The 19,517-nt window shown below is 40.5% G+C and overlaps 1 protein-coding gene across 12 annotated transcripts in view; it reads left to right on the forward strand.

Moving 5' to 3' along the window:
• sulf1 (sulfatase 1) overlaps positions 1 to 19,517 on the forward strand; it is a 383,460-nt gene that overhangs the window by 76,809 nt on the left and 287,134 nt on the right. For 7 of the 12 annotated variants that reach the window (XM_063064861.1, XM_063064877.1, XM_063064882.1 and 4 more), the window contains exon 1: positions 17 to 142. The exons of 2 other annotated variants lie outside the window; for them this stretch is intronic. The gene's annotated coding sequence lies outside the window, so the exon portion shown is untranslated. Of the gene's footprint in view, positions 1 to 16; positions 143 to 19,517 lie in introns of those variants that run through there. 3 more of the 12 variants (XM_063064927.1, XM_063064888.1, XM_063064897.1) reach the window with 1 other exon arrangement.

A 19,517-nucleotide genomic window follows, 5' to 3' on the forward strand; every position in this document is an offset into this window, starting at 1 on the left:
GTCATCACATGTGAGTGGGGGTTAGAGAAGGAAGGCTGTACAGTAGGAACTGTGTGGTCCCCGTGAGAGTGCACTGCGTGTGGAAAGCAGATCCCTTCAAGAAGATCACTTCAGCAAGGCATAAAGGAATACAATCTCTCAGGTACAGGAAAAGGCATTTTATTTTTTCAGGGAGATTTTTTAAAGTGCTTGGAATGTAACTAGTATAAAACTTGTCTTTTCTGTCAATTACTACTGTTTGACTAATATAACCAAGTTTTTTCTATATGTTTGGGCATCAAGGGTAATTAAGTTTCTTTGTCCTTTTAAGTTTTATAATGAACTTAAAAGGACAAAAGGTGTTTCTAACAAATCGCCTCAGTCTCAGTGAGGGCAGACTTAGTTAAGCTGCAGTGGGAAGCAAGAGCTCAGGAGGTTAGGAGCCTCAGTCTTCAATCAGCCTTTACTTGTTTGCAGTGATACCACTAATGGGAATCACAAAGGCAGTAATATGCGCTGTGATGGAAGTGCAGCAAGCACAGCCTGCTTCAGTCTTTGACACTTACTGTTTTCTATCCATTTACACATTGTCAATGGGAAACTAACAGACATGTTTTAAATGCTCATTTGACACATTATTTGTAATAGATTGAATTATCAGCAATGGAGCAAAATCAACTTATAACCATACTACTTTGATATATTAATATTTTAAAGATTTTCTTACTAAATATCAAGAATATTAAAGCATATCTAAGCACAAAATTTTGACGTGATTTTTCTAGCTGTAAGAAAGTAACGTACAACATGTTTCCAATTACAATTGCACCAAATACAGAAAATAGTTTGAGCACATTTTCTTTTACTTTCTAACGCTTAGAGTATGAAAGATGTCATTTTGGACAAATTCCAACAATAACAAACATTTTCTCACCAAGGGTTTGAGACTGCTGTGAATATCATTGGTTCTCTGTATTACATACAGTACTTGCGTTTTCTGCATTGACCAGTTTTGCAGGACAGAAGTATAGGAGTTGCGCAAAAAATAGTTTATATATATAATTTATTTGTTTATATCTATTTCTTTCACCTCAGACACATGGGTTTAAGTGCATCCCTTTGTAATGTGAATAATATTTGCATGTGTCTTCTGGAGCAACAAGTGTATGAGTGTTTTTGTGGGAAGTTAAGCATCTCCCTATGTGCAGTGCCTAACAGCAAATCTCTGGAAGCTGATTGATGAAATATTAGGTGTATGCACCTGTAGATTTACAGTGCCGTGTTGTAAGAGCAGCACCCAATGACTGAACCCTGTACAACAATCCCTCAGAAAATAAGAGTACAGAATGAGGGGAAAAAAATAGCAAATCATTTGCATGAATAGATAATGTGAAAACTAATAATAACATTATATGGAGAAAATGAAAAAAAAAATTGTTAATCCCCATGCGTTGTGTTAAAGGTTCTTTTGTTCAGCATTTGGGTTTTCAAGCACAGGTTGCTCTCAACCAACAAGTAAAATGTAAATTGCTAGGACTTGCCAGTAGTATGAAAGATCTGTGAAAAAAAACTCGTTTTGCTGACAGCCAGGTTTAGCGTGTGGCAACGGTTTTACACTCGAGTTCCATTTGGTTGCACAAGATCCACATTTCAGGAGCCAAGCATGGTACTCATGCGGGTTCCACGTCATAAAAAAGCTCCTTTAAATTTGTTGAGCCTTCACATCCACGCACCATGAATTCTGTACAGCTGCACCAATGTCCTTGAAAGAGAAGCACTGATGTTATAAGAGAAATTGAATGTATCTATATACTAAAGAAAAAAAATTACTCATGCCAACATGTTTTAAAACTATGCAATAAGATTTATATTGGCTTATTTATCATCCAGCAGTTCTGCCCATGTCAGATCTGTGGACATCAGTTTGGCATCCTGCTGCATGGAGCTCAAATAGCTCTCCCCAGATATAAAGCAGATTTGGAAGAACCTCAAATGTCCCATAGTTTAATGGACTAGTATGGAAACTTAAAATACCCATCATTATGTTTTATTGATAAGTTACTGCCAATACTTATGTGTTGGTTGCCTGCTGACTGACAATACTAGTGGACAGGACGGCAGGGAAATTATTGTACTTATTCTTTTGCTCTGCCGTTCCATTGATCCTGTTGCTAAAGGTCAGCAAAGCAAGGTTCTTTAAGTTTTCCCAGTCTCTTGACTTCAATGTAACACTGACTTCTTATTTTCAAATCTAAACCCAAGCCTGAGTCAGTTTTCCAGTCCAGTATCAGGATGCAGCAGGTTTGGTCATTAATCTGACCATCTGGCAGCCCGTAGTAACCCCCTTAAGGACCACGTTTGGCTCAAAAGCCTGGTTTTCCAGAATGTTGTGGGTGCACACTTTCCATTTACGAAGTTGGGTGCTAAATGTTGATTCAATTTTTTTAAATGGGCACTACATCTTGAAAATGTTAAGCCCCATTGTCTCACTCAATAGTGACCTGTACTTTTTTTCCTTTCTTGCATCTACCTCATATGTGCTGCATTAAAAGCAGTTGCTAAACATATTCAGTAGATTTGGCTATTGTGATTCAGAGGAACTAAACTGTCCAGGAATTTGATCTTGTCTTACAAGTTTCTAAAAGTGTGCTAAGTGTGGAATTTAAGAGACATTCATGAGTAACGTGATTTGAAACATACAGCAGGAGTTTAATATTGTATCTTACCATGTCCGACCAATAATAAATGAAACTGTTCATGTGTTGATAACCGTAGCTAAGAGAAAATCAGAAGATTAGACCTGTTGGAGGCAGTTGATGCATCAAATCTAAAATGATGGTATATTCTGTAAACATTGGGGTGACAATATGTGCAATTCCATTTTCACTTGATCCAGTTGCATCTACAGTACTTTGTTACAATATATGGCGTGAGCCATATGTGCAGTTCAATTTAATCAAAATATTCAGTTCATGTAATCGATTAATTTGAATTCAAAGCTTGTGCTATGAAATTTGCTGTTTTATTCAAACTTAATTCATTAAAACTAATTTAGATTTCCACTGGTCCAACGTATTGTAACTGAAGTTGAATTAATTCCTGAGATTACTGGAAATGTTTTTTTTGTCTTTCTTCAACTGACCTGGTAGAGTGATGGTGGTACGGCTATTGAACCATTGCAGTTAGTGTGGGGAAGTTTGCTTCAAATAATTGCAGGTAGTGAAGTTCGATATATTTGGTCTGAATTTTGATTTTGATAGTACGGTTAAAAAGTATACAAGTCAGTAGGATGTGTAATCTGGGAGTGTTTTCTGTGTGCCTGTTGCCATGGGGGAAGTCACAGGTTTTGGAAGTGCTGCTAAAATTCTGCCCTATTCAGCTAGGCAAACAACTTAATTCAACCTCCTTTTTTCTGAAAAGGGAACAAGGGCTAGTTGTAGAACATGGAACCAAATCCATACCAGATATTTTGATGATCCGTTTTAATCTTTGAAATAGTAGTGACTTTCCACAGGAAGTGATGACAACTGATAATAACATTCTTGGAAATTTATGATGTTATGAGTACAAAGGCAGTGACAACAACATGCAGTTGAATGTTATCTTTAATGCAAAAAGAATGTCTCAAAGTATTTCACAACAGCTTGTGGGTGCTAAAATAGAGTGGTTTGGGATGGTTGACAGCATGGCCTTAAATGTGGAGAACAAAGGCCAGGAGAAAGATGGTGAGGGATGGAGTAGGGATTTGGGGAGTGGGGGTAAACTGATGTCACAGATGTAGAATCCAGACTATATGTAGACTACAAAATAAACATCGTAAGTTTGCGGCCTGGAATGAACACAAACTGATAGAAGTGAGCAAAGGTTGAATGCATTGGGTAATTTGGAGTTCTAAGCAGGACAAGTGAGTCAAACCCTCAGCTAGAGAGCCAGAAAGCAAGATTCAGTAAGAGGCAGTAAAAAAAAAGTTGCAGAAGGAGCTCTGCAGGGGGAAGAAATTGTCAATATTTTAAGTGAAGGCCTTGCAACTGAGAGCAGAGAAGGAAGATCACTGGTATAAAGAAGGGAGGGAGGGTGAGATGGGGTGCAGGAGTTGGTAGGTGGATTAAGGAGGGGTGAAGGATGGTGGGCACATGGAGGCGAGTGGAGAAAGGGCAAGGGTAGAGTTGTTAGATGGAGGCTGGTGTGTTGTATGTTGAAGAAAGCAAAGGCAAATGGAGCCAGATGCAGGGAGGGGAAGGGAAGTTGGAGACAGCCACTGGAGGGTGGGTGAAAGTGTGGCAGGGTATGGATTGGAAACCCTGAGAAGATTATAGTGGCAGCAACCTTAAATTATTTGGGACGGCAGGTATATCACAGCTTAGCAATGCTGCCGCCACAGAACTCCAGTGACCTAGGTTCAATCCTGACTGCCGGTACTTTCTGTATGATGTTGGCACATTTACCTTGTCAATGTATGTTTTTTTATTTCCGGATGCTCCAGCTTCCTCCCACATCCTGAAGATATGCAGGTCGGCAGGTCAAATGGCTCCCGTAAGTTGCCCCTTAGTGGTAGAACATGATGAGCAATTTACTGGAGAGTGGAGAAAATTAAAGAATATTAACGGAGCATTAGTGCGAATGAGTGCTTGATATTCAGCATGGACCTGGTTGGCTGAAATACCTGTTTCCGTGGATGTACGACCCATAGCTCTAAACTGATTAAACTAATGTTTACAGGAGGAGATTTCGCCTCCTCTCATATTCCTTATGAACAAATAATCTGACATGATAGGAGAAGAGGAACTTTTGAGGCATGTAGTGCAGAGATGGGACTAATCTGTCAGCTGTTTGAAAGCTGGCCTATGAGAAAACTCTGAATGACTCAGGTAGGTGAAGGAGGTCAAAGACAGATTACTGAGGAACTCGAAGTAACACTTTACAGACAGGAAGAGAAGCCACCGCAGGAAAGCGTCTAGCTGCAGAGATACAAGTAACTTCCTCAAGCAACAAACGATCTGCTGGGAGAATTCAGCAGGTCAAGCAGCATTTGTGGGAGGAAAGAAATTGTTGATGTATTGGGGCAACACCTTGCATCAATACTGAGTCTAGCTACCACCATTTGGGTCACTGTAGAAAGAAGCAGCAGAAATCTCAGTAAGTCGGACAATAGAAACAAACCTTTGGGTGAATATAGTTTAATCATCCATGGTGAGGGCTGCAAGCAGGTCAATGAAGAAGAGGGGTCTTCACTAGGGTCATATTGACAGAAGATGCTATTTTGACTTTGATTTGAAATCCTTTGGTACTTCAAGACACTCAGAGACGTTGTGGGAACAATATTCACATAAGTGTCAGGTGGCCAATGTTCAAAGAACTTAGAGAAGGTGATATTTCAAGTGCCAGCTGCTCATGGGTGGGACATTATGAAGAGGGGTGAGATTTATGGCAGTTCATGAAAGGAAAGGGCAATATTTCAGACAGAGAACATGTGACTAGAGAGGATGTTGAGTGAAGAGTACTTCATCAGCAATGGGACAAGGTAGCGTGATGTGGCTCAGCTCATAGAGGCCTTGAGAAGAGAGGAGAGCCTGGAGTACAAGGGACCTGGGCAAAAGATGTATTGGGACAGAAGGAAAGAGAAGTAGCGGAGGCAGTGAATTGGAGGATTGTAACTGTAACTGAACAATAAACCTGTTGTTGTCTTACAGTTAAGGGAACCATTTAAGCAAATGCCATTAATAGTGATGGAACTGATGCATTGTGTCAAGATGAGGCCACCCTCAGGTTGGAGGATGAAACACCTTGTATTCCATCTGGGTATCCTCCAATATGATGGCATGAATATTGATTTCTCCTTCTGGTGAACAAATTTCTCCCCCCCCGCCCCCGCAATAACCCACTCTGATATTTCACTTCTTCTCACCTAACCGTACTTCCCCCTGGGTCCCTTCCTCCTTCCCTTTCTTCTATTAGCCACACTCCTCTCCTGTCAGATTCTTTCTTCTCCAGCCCTTGACCTCTTCCCTTCCACCTGGCTGCACCTGTCACCTTCCAGCTAGTCTCTTTCCCCTGTCCCCTACCATTTTATTCAGGCATCTTCCCCCTTCCTTCTTAGTCCCAAAGAAGGGTCTCGGCCCAAAATGTTGACTATACTCTTTTCCATAGATGATGCCTGACCTGCTGAGTTCCTCCAGCATTTTGTGTGTGTTGCTTTGGATTTCCACCATCTGCACACTTTCTCGTGTTTGTGATGGCATTATGGAATAGACCAAATACTATTGTGGATCGTGTTAGGACAGAAGTTCCCAACCTTTTTCATGCCAAAAAGCCTTACCATTAACTGAGGGGTCCATTGACTCAAGGTTGGGGACCCCTGTTTTTAGGGTATGTTGATGTTTGAGGATTCAGACATTTTCTGATATTTTACCTTTCAATTGTTTCCATGTTTTTTTTTGCTGGGCTCTGCATAAGTAACGAGAGTTTGGAGGATTGACACTTTCTGACAAACCTTTTCTTCTGGCAGAAAGACCACTAACCAGAAGGTAAAAATTTAAGATAACTGGGAAGAGAACTCGAGAAGAAATATATTATCTTTAGTTTAGGAAGGGTTTCAACTTCGAATCAAACTGACTTTTTGTACGGCTGCTTTTAGCCTGAGACTGAGAGCCTTACATCCATGAATCATACTGCTCAGTCTAGCTCTGTTGTCCAGGCAACGGGCTCATGGACCCAGTTCTTTGTGGACCTTTCAGTCCTGTGGGTTCCAATTGATAGATTTTTTATGTATTCTTCCCAACTTTCTTTTTGCTGAATTTGCAATTGAATGTTTGCCTAAAGATTTTGCCACTAAGGTAAGGGTCTGAGTCTTATAAAATCCAAATTGAAATATCAATATGAAAATAATCTTATCTTTCATTGGTGAAATATTGTAAGTGCTTACATTGAGCTTGTGATATAGGCTGTGGACATTCATGGTACACGGACAGCTATCAGCTACACCATAATACATGCAGCAACTTATCCAAATGCAGTGGGAACAAGGTCAAAAGATAGAAATAATTCAAAAAGATGCCGGCATCCATTAACATAATACAAATAAATATTCACATCCACATTCCACAATATCAGATCAAATAAAAAGAAAGATTTGCATTTATATAGCATGGTCACCAGAACATCCCAAAGCATTTCATGTGTAGTATTTTGTAGTCTTTTTACTTTGGTAGTGCAGGTAATTATGTTCAGTAGCATATAACTATGATTTTAAATATAGTACCACAAATTTGCATGTACATGATGCAAAATAACATGCCGTTGCTATCTTTACACATTGCCAAAATCCAGGAAAGACTAAACCTGGAACTCTGAAAATATATCTGTTTCGGCTCCGCCAGGAAGCAAGTCCACAGAGAAGCATTTCTGACTACTATGTGCAAAACCGCAAAAATTCCTTTATAACATTTAACTCTGGAGGAAGAAACAAGTAAGTTTGTTATGGACTAATCCACTGCATCCAGTGTCAAAAGCTGTCCATGAGCAGATTCCCAGCTACCATCACAAGAGCCCTCATTGCCAGTTGCTTTGCTTCATGGTACAAATGGGGCAGTGGTGCCTCAAATCTGATTAGACCTGAAGGGTACAAAAGCCAGTGGGGCTTTGGGGGTTACAGGGCATGGAATCGTGTGTGATGTGAAGGCGAGGCATGGTTGGGGTGTCAGGCATTCGGCACAAGAAAATCCAGTTCCATTTTTTTTTTGTTTTAATTGAAGACTTAACTGTTGGAACATTTATTTGAGTAATTGATGGTAGTGGAACTCTTGAGCCGTAGTTATTTATATTGAAGTATCCAAATTAGCAGCTCAATATTCCAGGATAGTCTAATCTAAAAATTGCATTTTCTAGGGAAGAAGCTGGGATCTAAATTCTGGCACACAGGAGAATCCATTTCAGATTTATTGAAGTTAACTGAAAAATCATTAAAAGTTTCATTTTTTAAAATGACACTTCTTTGTAAAGCAGCGTTTTTGAGACTTATCAATACTTTCTCAGCTATATATGTTAAATCAGTAAGCCAGAATACTAAGAAGAGTACACAAAACCACAAAGGGGTCTCCTGCAAAATTCTGGCTGAAGTTTATTCAAAAGCTGGCAACTGGCTCTGGAGCAAGAATATGGTTAGCAATGTTCCAACAGAGGCCATATCTGGTATGATCTGGACAAAGCAGGTTCTGCTAGTTTCCTCTACCCCTCCCCTTTCTGATCGAGTGATCGCCTTGTTAACGACAAAACTTGGGCTATTTAGCACTCTCCCTGTGAAGTAAGTAAACCTGTTATTTTGACCTTCTTTCTTTAATTTCAAATTCCTAGAGACTAGTTTTTACTTATTATTCTGTTAAATTGGGAACTTAATCTTAACCATTGATGATCCAATCCTGGCTATTTTGTTTTCTCAGAATCTGGACTAATATGTTATATTTTAAAAAGCAAACTTTTACATATGAAGCAACTTAACAAATTGTCAGTACCTCCAAAACCATTTAAAATCCAGTAAATTAGTTTGAAAATGTCAGCCGTTTGGGGTACACATGTTATATACAATATTACAATCTAATGGTAGAGGCCCAGGGCCCATTTACTTAAGAACATAAGAAACAAAAGTAGGAGTAGGCCAATCAGCCCTTCAATCCTGCTGTGCTATTCATTAAAATTATGGTTAATGTGATCCTGGTCTCACCACTATCTTTCTGGGCTTTCCCTTATTCCCACTGATTCTCTCATAATTCAAGTCTCTGTCCATCTGTTTTGAATATTTCCAATCACTACATCTCCACAGTTCTCTGGTGTGGAAAATTCCAGACATTTATGACCCCCTGAAAGAAGAAATTTCTCCTAATTCTCCTCCTAAATAAGCAATGTGTGATTCTGAAATAATGCCCCATAGTTGTAAATGTTGTAGAACACCATAGCTGAGAACAGGCCCTTTGGCCCATCATAGTTGGGAGCTTAACATCCAAGGATACACATTGTATCGAAAGGACTGGTAGGTAGGCAGAGAGGGTGGGGTGGTTCTGTTGGTAAAAAAAATAAATCCAATCCTTGGAAAGAAGTGACATAGGATTGGAAGATGTAGAATCCTTGTGGGTAGAGTTAATAAACTGCAAGGGTGAAAAGACCCTGATAGGCATTATATACAGGCACCTGAACAGTAGCCAGGATATAGGATATAAATTAGATCAGGAGATAGAAAAGGTATGTTAAAAGGGCAAGTTACGACAGTTATGGGGGAATTCAATATGTAGGTAGATTGCGAAAATCAGGTTAGTACTGGATCCCAAGAGAGGGAATTTGTAGAATGCCTATGAGATGGTTTTTTAGGGAAGTTTGTGGTTGAGCCCACTAGGGGAAAGGCAACTCTGGATTGACATTTGTGTAATGAATCAGATTTGATGAAGGATCTTAAGGTAAAGGAACCTTTAGGAGGCAATGATCATAGCTAAAATCAGATGTATCAGTATTACAGTGAAATAAAGGGAATTACAGAGGCACGAGAGAGGAGCTGGCCAAAGTTGATTGGAAGGGAACACTAGCAGGTATGATGGCAGAACAGCAATGGCTGGAGTTTCTGGGGGCAAATTGGAAGGCACAAGATAGATACATCCTTGACATGAAGTATTCTAAAGGGAGGATGAGGCAACCATGACTGACAAGGAAAGTCAATGACAGCATAAAAGCAAAGGAGAAGGCATATAAGATAGCAAAAGTTGGGAAGCTTTTAAAATCAACAGAGGACAACTAAAAAGCCATATGAAAAGACCTGTTTTTCTGACATGTCTCACCTATCTTGCAAAGAAAAGGTTTCTCTCAACATCCATCCTTGCTGTCTTCCTCAGAATTCTCTTATTTAAATATATCACATCTTATTCTTCCATATTCCATAATCCAATAAATATAGGCTCAAGCTTCTCAACTTTCATTTGCAGGTCAACCCCATGCAGACCATAAGGCATTGGAGCAGAATTAGGCCAGTCAGCCCATCAAGTCTGTTCTGCCATTTCATTATAGCTGATATATTATCTCTCTCAACCACTCTCCTGCCTTCTCCCCATATTCTTTGACACCCTTACTAATCAAGAAGATACCTACCTCTGGTTGAAATATACCCAATGACTTGGTCTCCACAGATGGATGAGTCCTGGGTCCTAAACAGCACTTTTAGGAAAATGATTCATCTGTGCCTTCTTTCAACTTGCCATTCCCATTCCCACACCAAACTGGCCACCTTTGGCTGTCTTTGGGCTTTTCCACTGTCAGGATGAGATCCAATGCAAAGTGGTGGATCAGCATCTCATTCTGCCTGGTTACTCTATAGCCCATTGATGATAATGAGCATTGAATTTTCCAATCTCATGTAAACCTCTTCTCAGAATCCCCTTCTCTCTCTTTCTCATCCCAGACCTCCTCTTATTGTCCTCTCTTTGTCCCATGTCCTAAAATCCACCCTCCTCTATCCTCAACGATTTCTGTCCCCCTCACCCCGCCCCTTCCTAGTTCCATTCACCCGCTACCCACACATTTCACCCACTTGTTCTGTCAACCATCACCCAATTTCCATCTGCCTTCGCCCCTAATGGTTCTTATCATCACCTTCTTTACATCAAATTCCATCACTGGGTGTCTTTGTGCTCATCGCTCTCTAGCAGCTGCCTCCGCCTTCACCCTCCCCACCTCTCTTTCATCTTCCTTGTTAGTTTTTTTTTCCCCTCTCTGCTCCATCCACCAAGTCTCCTAACTCTACCCTTCCCCTTCCCCTACCTGGTTGGATCACCCTCATCATCATTCAATACTCCCTTTCCCCCTTAGTCCACCAATCACTGGTCCCTATCTTATCTGACCCTCCCCCCTCCCCTGTTACGATGGCCATCTTCTCTCTATTCTCAGCCCTGCTGCAGATCTTGACTTGAGACATTGACAAGTCCTTATGCTTACAAAGTCAATCTGGAGCAAAACCCAATCTGGTGGAAGTACTCAACTGCTGAGTTCTTCTAACAGATTATTTGTTGCTCCATATTTCAGCATCTGCAGAGTTTTGTGTCTCCATCAACTTAATGAACATTCCAAGGTCAGCAACTATCTTCCTTCATTAAATATAGAGATCAAAATTGCATGCAGTTTTCCACATGCAATCGAATTATTGCCCTGTAAATTTCCATCAACCTTCCCATTTTTGTACTCCATGTATTTTGCAATAAAGGCTAATGTACCATTAATGATCCTAATTACTTCCTGTACTTGGAATGCTATTGCACGCCATGTAAATAATAATTTGCTTCCTTTTTCTTCTTTCCAATCAGATTTCCTCATGTTATATTCCAACTGCCAACCTCATGCCCATTTCACATAATGTTGAAGAGATAGTGAAGTTTATTGTCATACACACAAGTACTATACGTCTGCACAGGTGCAATGAAAGCTTTCAGCAGCATCACAGGCACACAGTATTAGATACATAATGTTCACAAATAAAACAAACAGAAATCATACAAAAACGTGAGAAGAAATGCATTTTCAACAAAAACAAAGGTCTATTGTAGTGCAAAGCGGTTAGTTTTGCTGTACTAAGGTAGTGATTATCGTTGTTCAGGTTGGTTCAATAACGAAATGTTTTTTTCTGGCATCTTCCCCCTTCCTTCTCAGTCCTGAAGAAGGGTCTCGGCCTGAAATGCCGATTGTTTATTAATTTCCATAGGTGCTGCCTGACCTGATAAGTTCCTCTAGCAATTTGTGCGTATCGCTTTGGTCACTGGGAAACAGCTTTTGTTAAACCTGATGGTGTGGGACTTCAAGTTTCTATACCTTTTATCTGACAGTAGCTGTGAGAAGATGGCATGGTCTGGATGACAAGGAGCTTTGATAATTGTTACGTTCTTGAGTCAGTGCCTCATGTGGATACTACAAATAGTGGGAAGGGATATGCCCATGGTGATTAAGGTTGTGCACTACTGTGCAACTACTTGTATCCCTGCACAGTTAAATTGCCGTACTAGTCCATGATGTGTATTTATGTACCTTTGTAGGCTTAGTGTCTTCCTTACATATTTCTACCACATCATATGCAAATATATCAAGTCCTGTATCAACTCCTTCATAGAGTCATAGAACACTACAGCATAGAAACAAGTCCACTGGCCTGCTAGTCCTTAGTGGACTATTAATCTGCCTAGACCTGTTGACCTGCACCAGACCACAGCCGTCCATATTCCTCCTGTCCGTGTACTTATCCAAACTTTTTTTAAATGTTAAAATTGAAAACGCATCCACTACTTCCACTGGAAACTGGTTCCACACTCTCATCACCTTCTAAGTGAAGAGATTCCTCTTCATGTTCCCCTTAAACATTACACCTTTCACCCTTAACGTATGACCTCTAGTTGTAGTCTCACTCAACCTCAGCGGAAAAAGCCTGCTTGCATTTACCCTATCTAAACCCTTCATGATTTTGTATACCTCTATCAAATCTCTTCTCAATCTCCTACACTCTAGGGAATAAAGTCCGAACCCATTCAATCTTTCCCTACAACTCAGGTACTCGAGACTTGGCAACATCCTTGTAAATTTTCTCTGCACTCTTTCAACGTTATTGATAACTTTTCTGTAGCTACCATAGGTAACCAGAACTGCACATAATACTCCAAATTAGGCCTCACCAACAATTTCAACATAACAACCCACTCATACACTCAATACATTGATTTATGAAAGCTAATGTGCCAGAAGCTTTCTTTAGGACCCTATCTACTTGTGACACCACTTTCAAAGAATTGTAGTTCTGCACTCACAGATATTTCTTTTCTACCACATTCCTCAGTGCCCTACCGCTCACTGTGTAAGACGTACTCTGGTTTGTCCTCCTAAACTGCACCACCTCACACTTATTTGCATTAGTTCCATCTGCCAGTTTTCAGCCCATTTTTCCAGCTGGTCCAGATCCTGCTGCAAGCTTTGATAGTCTTCCTCCCCGTCCACTACACCCCCAATCTTGGTGCCACCCACAAATTTACTGATCTAATTTACTACATTGTCAATTAGATCATTGATAACAATGCAAAAGACGTATACTGTGCGGAGTTCTCCAGCACATTTTCACTCTGAGTCTCAGCCTGTGAGACTGTGACGAAAACATCATGTGTGGTCAAGAAGGGCCAACCAAAAGTCTTGAGTACTACCATCCAGTGGCTCTGACCTCCCACATCATGAAGCCCCTACAGAGGCTCGTCCTGGCTCACCTCGGACCCCTGGTCAGATCAGCCCTTGATCCCCTGCAGTTTGCCTACTAGGAGCACATGATGATGCTGTCATCTACCTGCTGAACAGAGCCTAATCTCATTTGGATAAGCAGGACAGTATTGTGAGGATCATGTTTTATTTTTGGTTTCTTAAGTGCCTTCAATACCATACAGCCTTCACTACTGGGGAAAAAGCTCTGCTCAATGCAGGTTGGCACTTCCATTGTATCCTGGATAATGGACTAACTGACTGGCAGACTACAGTTTGTGTGGCTTCAGAGCTGTGTGTCAGACTTGGCTATAAGCAGTACTTGGGTCCCATATGGGACTATAGTGGCTCCCTTCCTGTTCACCCTGTATATAGTACCTCGGATTTTAGATACAGCACTGAGTCATGCCATCTGCAAAAATTCTCTGATGACTCAGCAGTAGTTGGTTGTATAAAAGGAGGATGGGGGATGAATACAGGGTCTTGGTGGAGGATTTTGTCAAATGGTGTAAGCTGAATCATCTGCAGCTCAACATTAGTAAGACAAAGGTGATGGTGATGGACTTTAGGAAGTGTGCACTGCTCCCTGTTACTGTTTTTGGTGTACCCCAGGGAGTGCACCTGGATGACAGACCTGAGTGGAGCACCGACACAGTGATGCATACAAGAAGGGCCAGAGTCACCTCTACCTCCTGAGGAGACTGGGACCCATTAGAGTATGCAGGCCTCTCCTTCACATGTTCTGTCAGTCTGTTGCCAGTACAATCTTCTGTACGATCGTGTGCTGGGTCAATGGCATTAACGTGGGTGATGCTAACAGGCTCAATAAACTAATTAGAAAGGCTGGCTCTGTTATGGGAGTCAAACTGGACACACTAGCGGCTGTGGTAGAACATAGGACCCTACGGAAAATCCTGGCAATTCTGGAAAATGTTTCTCATCCTCTGCATGCCACCTTGGCTGAACAGAAGAGCATGCAAAGGAGCAGAGGGGGAACCCTCAGCCGTTTGGCTCTATAATCGGTCAACCTATACCCGGGGAAGTGATGATCCCTCCTGTTAGACTATTTGAGGTAACTTATGTTTTACTGTTTCTACTTGTCTTCTAATATTTATATCGATGCATTTGTAATGCTACTGTGACACTAATTTCCTTTGGATTCAATAAAGTATCTATCAATCTATCTACAAACAACAACAGACACAGCACTGATCACTGCAGCAGGCCTCCAGTCAGAAAGGCAACCATCTACTACCTCTCTCTAGCTTCTCCACTGAAGCCGATGTCTAATCCAATTTGCTACCTCATCCTGAATGCCAAGCGACTGAACCTACTTGACCAACTTCCCAATGGGGACCTTGACAAAAGCCATGCTGAAATCATTAATATTAGTCTTCTTTTTTCCAGAGTGGGAATGTCAAGTATCAGAGTGCATAATTTTAGGGTGAGAGGTGGAAAATTTGAAAGAAATTTATGAGGCAAGATTCTTACACAGAGGGTGGTAGGTGCCTGTAACATTCTGCCAGGAGAGATGCTGGAAGCAGATTCAATAGCAAATTTTAAGAGGCATTTAGATGGACACATGAACAGAGCTCTTCCTGTGCGGTACTTTTCTATGTTATAAGCCAGATTTAGAAAAATATATAAAAATGCTTTAAAGCAGCATCAATATAAAAGCAGTATCAATATAAAAGCTGTCTCATTCTGTATGGCAAGAAACTGTAGATATTTCACTCAAATCTTTTTGTTGCTATGTACAAATCCTATGGCTCTGTTAAGCACTTGCGGTAGGTTATATTCATGGGAAAAGATTTGATTATATCTTCACAAATCTTCACTTACTAATAGGATTTTAAGGTACAAAACCTTTACTGAGTCACAGGGCTGTACCACACACAAAATTAAGAAATAATAATTTCATGATGTTCATGGCTAGCTTGGATAGCGTTAATTTCCAGCAATAGACCATAGATTCTGGAAAAATTGAGCACATCAGCCAGTATATGTGGACAGGAAATCTGAGTTAACATTTTAAGTCAGTGGCCTTTAGATCAGGACTGGAAAAAGTTAAACACATAGCAGAGATGAGGGAAAGCATTGAGGCAGGAAAAGGTGATGAGTAAGAGAAAGGGTGGAAGGCATGAAAGGAGAGAGAGTAGACACAAAATGGGCAAGAATGGGACAAGCAAAAGTTAAATCAACACAGATGTGAATGGTGTTAGCTAATGCTAATTACTAGCAGTGGAAAAAATCTGCAGTGACTATAATCTGAAAGCTATATTGCGCATAGTAGATTATGAAGTAGAACATCAAAAGGATTAATTCCCACCTACATTGAATTCGTACAGAAAGTTAATTAGATATAAGAATGTTCAAATTCCAAGTTGCAGTTTCCCTAAATATACCTTTTAAAAAAATACTTGTCTGTTTATTTATCCCTTTTGTTAAATTGCTCTGCCTTCCATTCTCAGATGTTTCCTATTCCCTTTCCTCCCATCTTTCATCAAATGCACAAGTAGAGAAAACAGGAATGGGAAGAAAGAGAATAGGAAAAAAATTCTTTCTGTTTTGACAGAAGTTAAATCTGAAATCTTAGTGCTTTTTCTATCTCTCACTCACTACCTCCCTTTACCCCTCCCTCTCCGGCCCCCTCTCTCCCTCCCGGCCTCTTGCCGTGGACCCCTTTGCCCCACCACCCTCCCTCTCTTACCCTCTTGCTTTTGTCCTCCCTCTATTGAGTTCTTTTTCAATATCCCTTTTTTTTTCTATTTCTCTTTATCTCTCACTCTCATCTCTTTATCTCTATCATACATCACTATCTCCTTGCCCTTCTCTATCTCACTGTAGCTTTCTCTCGTTCTATCTTTCTGCATTTCTATTTCCTTGTGTATATAACAGGAATTCTGCAGATGCTGGAAATTTAAGCAACACACATCAAAGTTGCTGGTGAACACAGCAGGCCAGGCAGCATCTCTAAGAAGAGGTACAGTCGACGTTTTGGGACGAGACCCTTCGTCAGGACTAACTGAAGGAAGAGTTAGTAAGAGATTTGAAAGTGGGAGGGGGAGGGGGAGGGGGAGATCCAAAATGATAGGAGAAGACAGGAGGGGGAGGGATGGAGCCAAGAGCTGGACAGGTGATTGGCAAAGGGGATACGAGAGGATCATGGGACAGGAGCTCCAGGGAGAAAGACGGGGGGGGGGGAACCAGAGGATGGGCAAGGGGTGTAGTCAGAGGGACAGAGGGAGAAAAAGGAGAGTGAGAGAAAGAATGTGTGTATAAAAATAAATAACAGATGGGGTACGAGGGGGATGTGGGGCATTAGCGGAAGTTAGAGAAGTCGATGTTCATGCCATCAGGTTGGAGGCTACCCAGACGGAATATAAGGTGTTGTTCCTCCAACCTGAGTGTGGCTTCATCTTTATAGTAGAGGAGGCCGTGGATAGACATAACAGAATGGGAATGGGATGTGGAATTAAAATGTGTGGCCACTGGGAGATCCTGCTTTCTCTGGCGGACAGAGTGTAGGTGTTCAGCAAAACGGTCTCCCAGTCTGCGTCGGGTCTCGAGATCCCCTCTGCCAATCACTTGTCCAGCTCTTGGCTCCATCCCTCCCCCTCCTGTCTTCTCCTATCATTTTGGATCTGCCCCTCCCCCTCCCACTTTCAAATCTCTTACTAACTCTTCCTTCAGTTAGTCCTGACAAAGAGTCTCGGCCTGAAACGTCGACTGTACCTCTTCCTAGAGATGCTGCCCGGCCTGCTGCATTCACCAGCAACTTCCTTGTGTATATCTTTATCTCTCACCCACTATATTTGTGTCTCTTACTATCTGTCTACTTTTCTCTCTAAATCTCTTGCTCGCTACCTCTCTCACTCAATCTCCCATTATCTTTTCCTCTTTCTCTACAGATACCATCTGATTTATCGTGTGTTTCCTTTCTTTTACGATTTATGCTTCTTAAATTTATTTAAATTTCCATTGCTATTTGAAGTGAAGGGAAAAGAGCAGCTCGGAATGAATGAAGATGGCATTCTTGCAGAATATTGTCGACTTGTAAAGATTAATAAATATAGATTTTAAAAAATGATTGGATGTGCAGGATTGGCCTTTTCACATTACGTATGTGGTAGCTCAGGTTCCAAATTAGTTCCATACCTTGCATTTTTTTGATCTGTTTGTTTCTTTTAGTATTCTTTGTTGAATAGGGTTGAGGCTCTATTGTCTGCTGGAAATAGATTCCAAGTCCTAAGCGAAGAACAGACCAAACACTTGCTGATCTAACGTTTCTTTCAAAACAATGAGCCATGCATCATTGGCACTGAAACCATTATTCACTTTCCAGTTAAGCTGCTTGCCATTTTCTATTTCAGGGCATAAAATATTATGTTTTCTGAGAAGCTTTTTAAATGTGCTGGCTGAATTACTTAATCATTGTAAGTGCAAATAAACCCTTAATAACTAACTCTTATATGAATAAGGAAGCTTCAGTGAAGCTGGCTGAACTGGATATAGATCCTTGCTGTGCAATTAAAGCAAACGAGAGCAGTAGTGAAAGGACACCTGATAGGAGCAAAAGCGAGGAGAGGAATGTTATCAGCAATATTTTCATGACTGATTTATTTCTAAATGTAATATATTCGTCTGGCACTTCAAAGTGTGAGAGAAAGGTTTGTAAGCAATACATTTGGTTTGTGATCATTCCTAATGCATCCCTCTTCATCAAAACCATTTGAGATTAAATATAAACCAAATGCAGCAGAAAAAAAAATCTTTGCTCCTAGATCGCTACAAACCTTGTCACATAAGAAATATTATAAAGCAAATTGTGGTGGGTTCAAAAGTTGAAAGAACAGGTGTTTTTGGCTGCATTTTCCAGTTGGTCTGGTTAAGGTTGAAAGACGCATGCTGGCTGAAGTAATTCTAATAATGTGTCTTGAAACAAAGAACCCAGCCTTGCCATCTGGGACTGTTCACATTTGGTTAAATTCAAAATAATGTTGTTACTTCCCTTTCACTGAGAGCTATGCTGGTTGTAAGGAAAAATGTGAAGGCAGCCATATCCCCCAGTTGTTAACTATGAAGTGATCTGGATTTTGTTTTTGGTGTAGTAAATTATGAATTGTGTGTTACTGTCACTTCGTGAACAAAGACTAAAGGAAGAACGTTTGGTATTTAGGAGAAAATGACAGTTCAGTGACTTCTGAATCAATAAGTAAAAGTTGAATTGTTGTAGTGTAAGTCTTCATCCTGCAAGATCTGTAACAGATTCTGACAAAAGAAGATTTGTAGTCCACCTTATCCACCTCTTCACAATGTTCACTGCATCCTATTCTACACAAACATAATCATGAATTTTTTGTTCTACAGCTCATGTCAGTAATCTATTCCAAATATATTTAGTTAAAAGAAAGTTTCATGTCATTTCATGTTTCTTTGGTTCTTGTGCTGTTTTTTTTTTGTGTGTACAGGGTAAGAAATCCAAAATGTCCAGACTTTTCAGATCTGGCACATCTGACATACTTCTCCTCAATGTTATGTTTTCAGTGGACTAAGAGACTATATTTTTGTGACTTGAAAATCTCTAGAAAAACAATTCATTGTGTTTGGACTGGAGTCTTTTAGCTTTCTAAATGTTTGACATTGTTTAACAACCTTCCGACCAACCAAGGTGTTGCAGTTCAAAGGGCCATGATTACCTCCCTCTTTGATATTGCCAGTAACTCGTTCTTCCTAAGATTTCCATTATACCTACCGAAACCACTCCGAACAGCTTGAATCCTTTCATAGAAATGCAAAAAAAATTAAAAGTTCTGAATTTCCTCAGTTTTTGATGAATTCTGAGACCCATATTCACAATTACCAATGTTCGACCACAGTTTGAATTCAACTGAGAATATTCTGAATGCATTTTTTTTGTTCACGTTCAATCACAGTTCACCTTCTCCAGTTAACATTCATGGAGTCATGTACCCCAACACTTTGTCTATTTAGTTTTAGATGCTACACTTTTAATAATCTGTCTGAGCAGCCTTTCAGTTTCCTGTCTAGGCTGCATCTTTTTTATGCTGAAGCAGGAAAAGAAGCCTTTCAAATTCTCTCAGTTAGCACCAAGCAGAGAAAGGTGGCAACACACTGGCAAACTGCACAGTACACCAAAATGCTATAGCATCGTTATTTAACAATTTGGGCATACACCTCTATACTCTATGTGAAGGTAAATCTGCATCGAAGACAATGATGCGTTGCAGTGGGTTAGGTTCGATATATAGCAAGGTGGGTGA

This window comes from Mobula hypostoma, chromosome 1 (assembly GCF_963921235.1).
Source record: "Mobula hypostoma chromosome 1, sMobHyp1.1, whole genome shotgun sequence".
NCBI classification, from domain to species: domain Eukaryota; kingdom Metazoa; phylum Chordata; class Chondrichthyes; order Myliobatiformes; family Myliobatidae; genus Mobula; species Mobula hypostoma.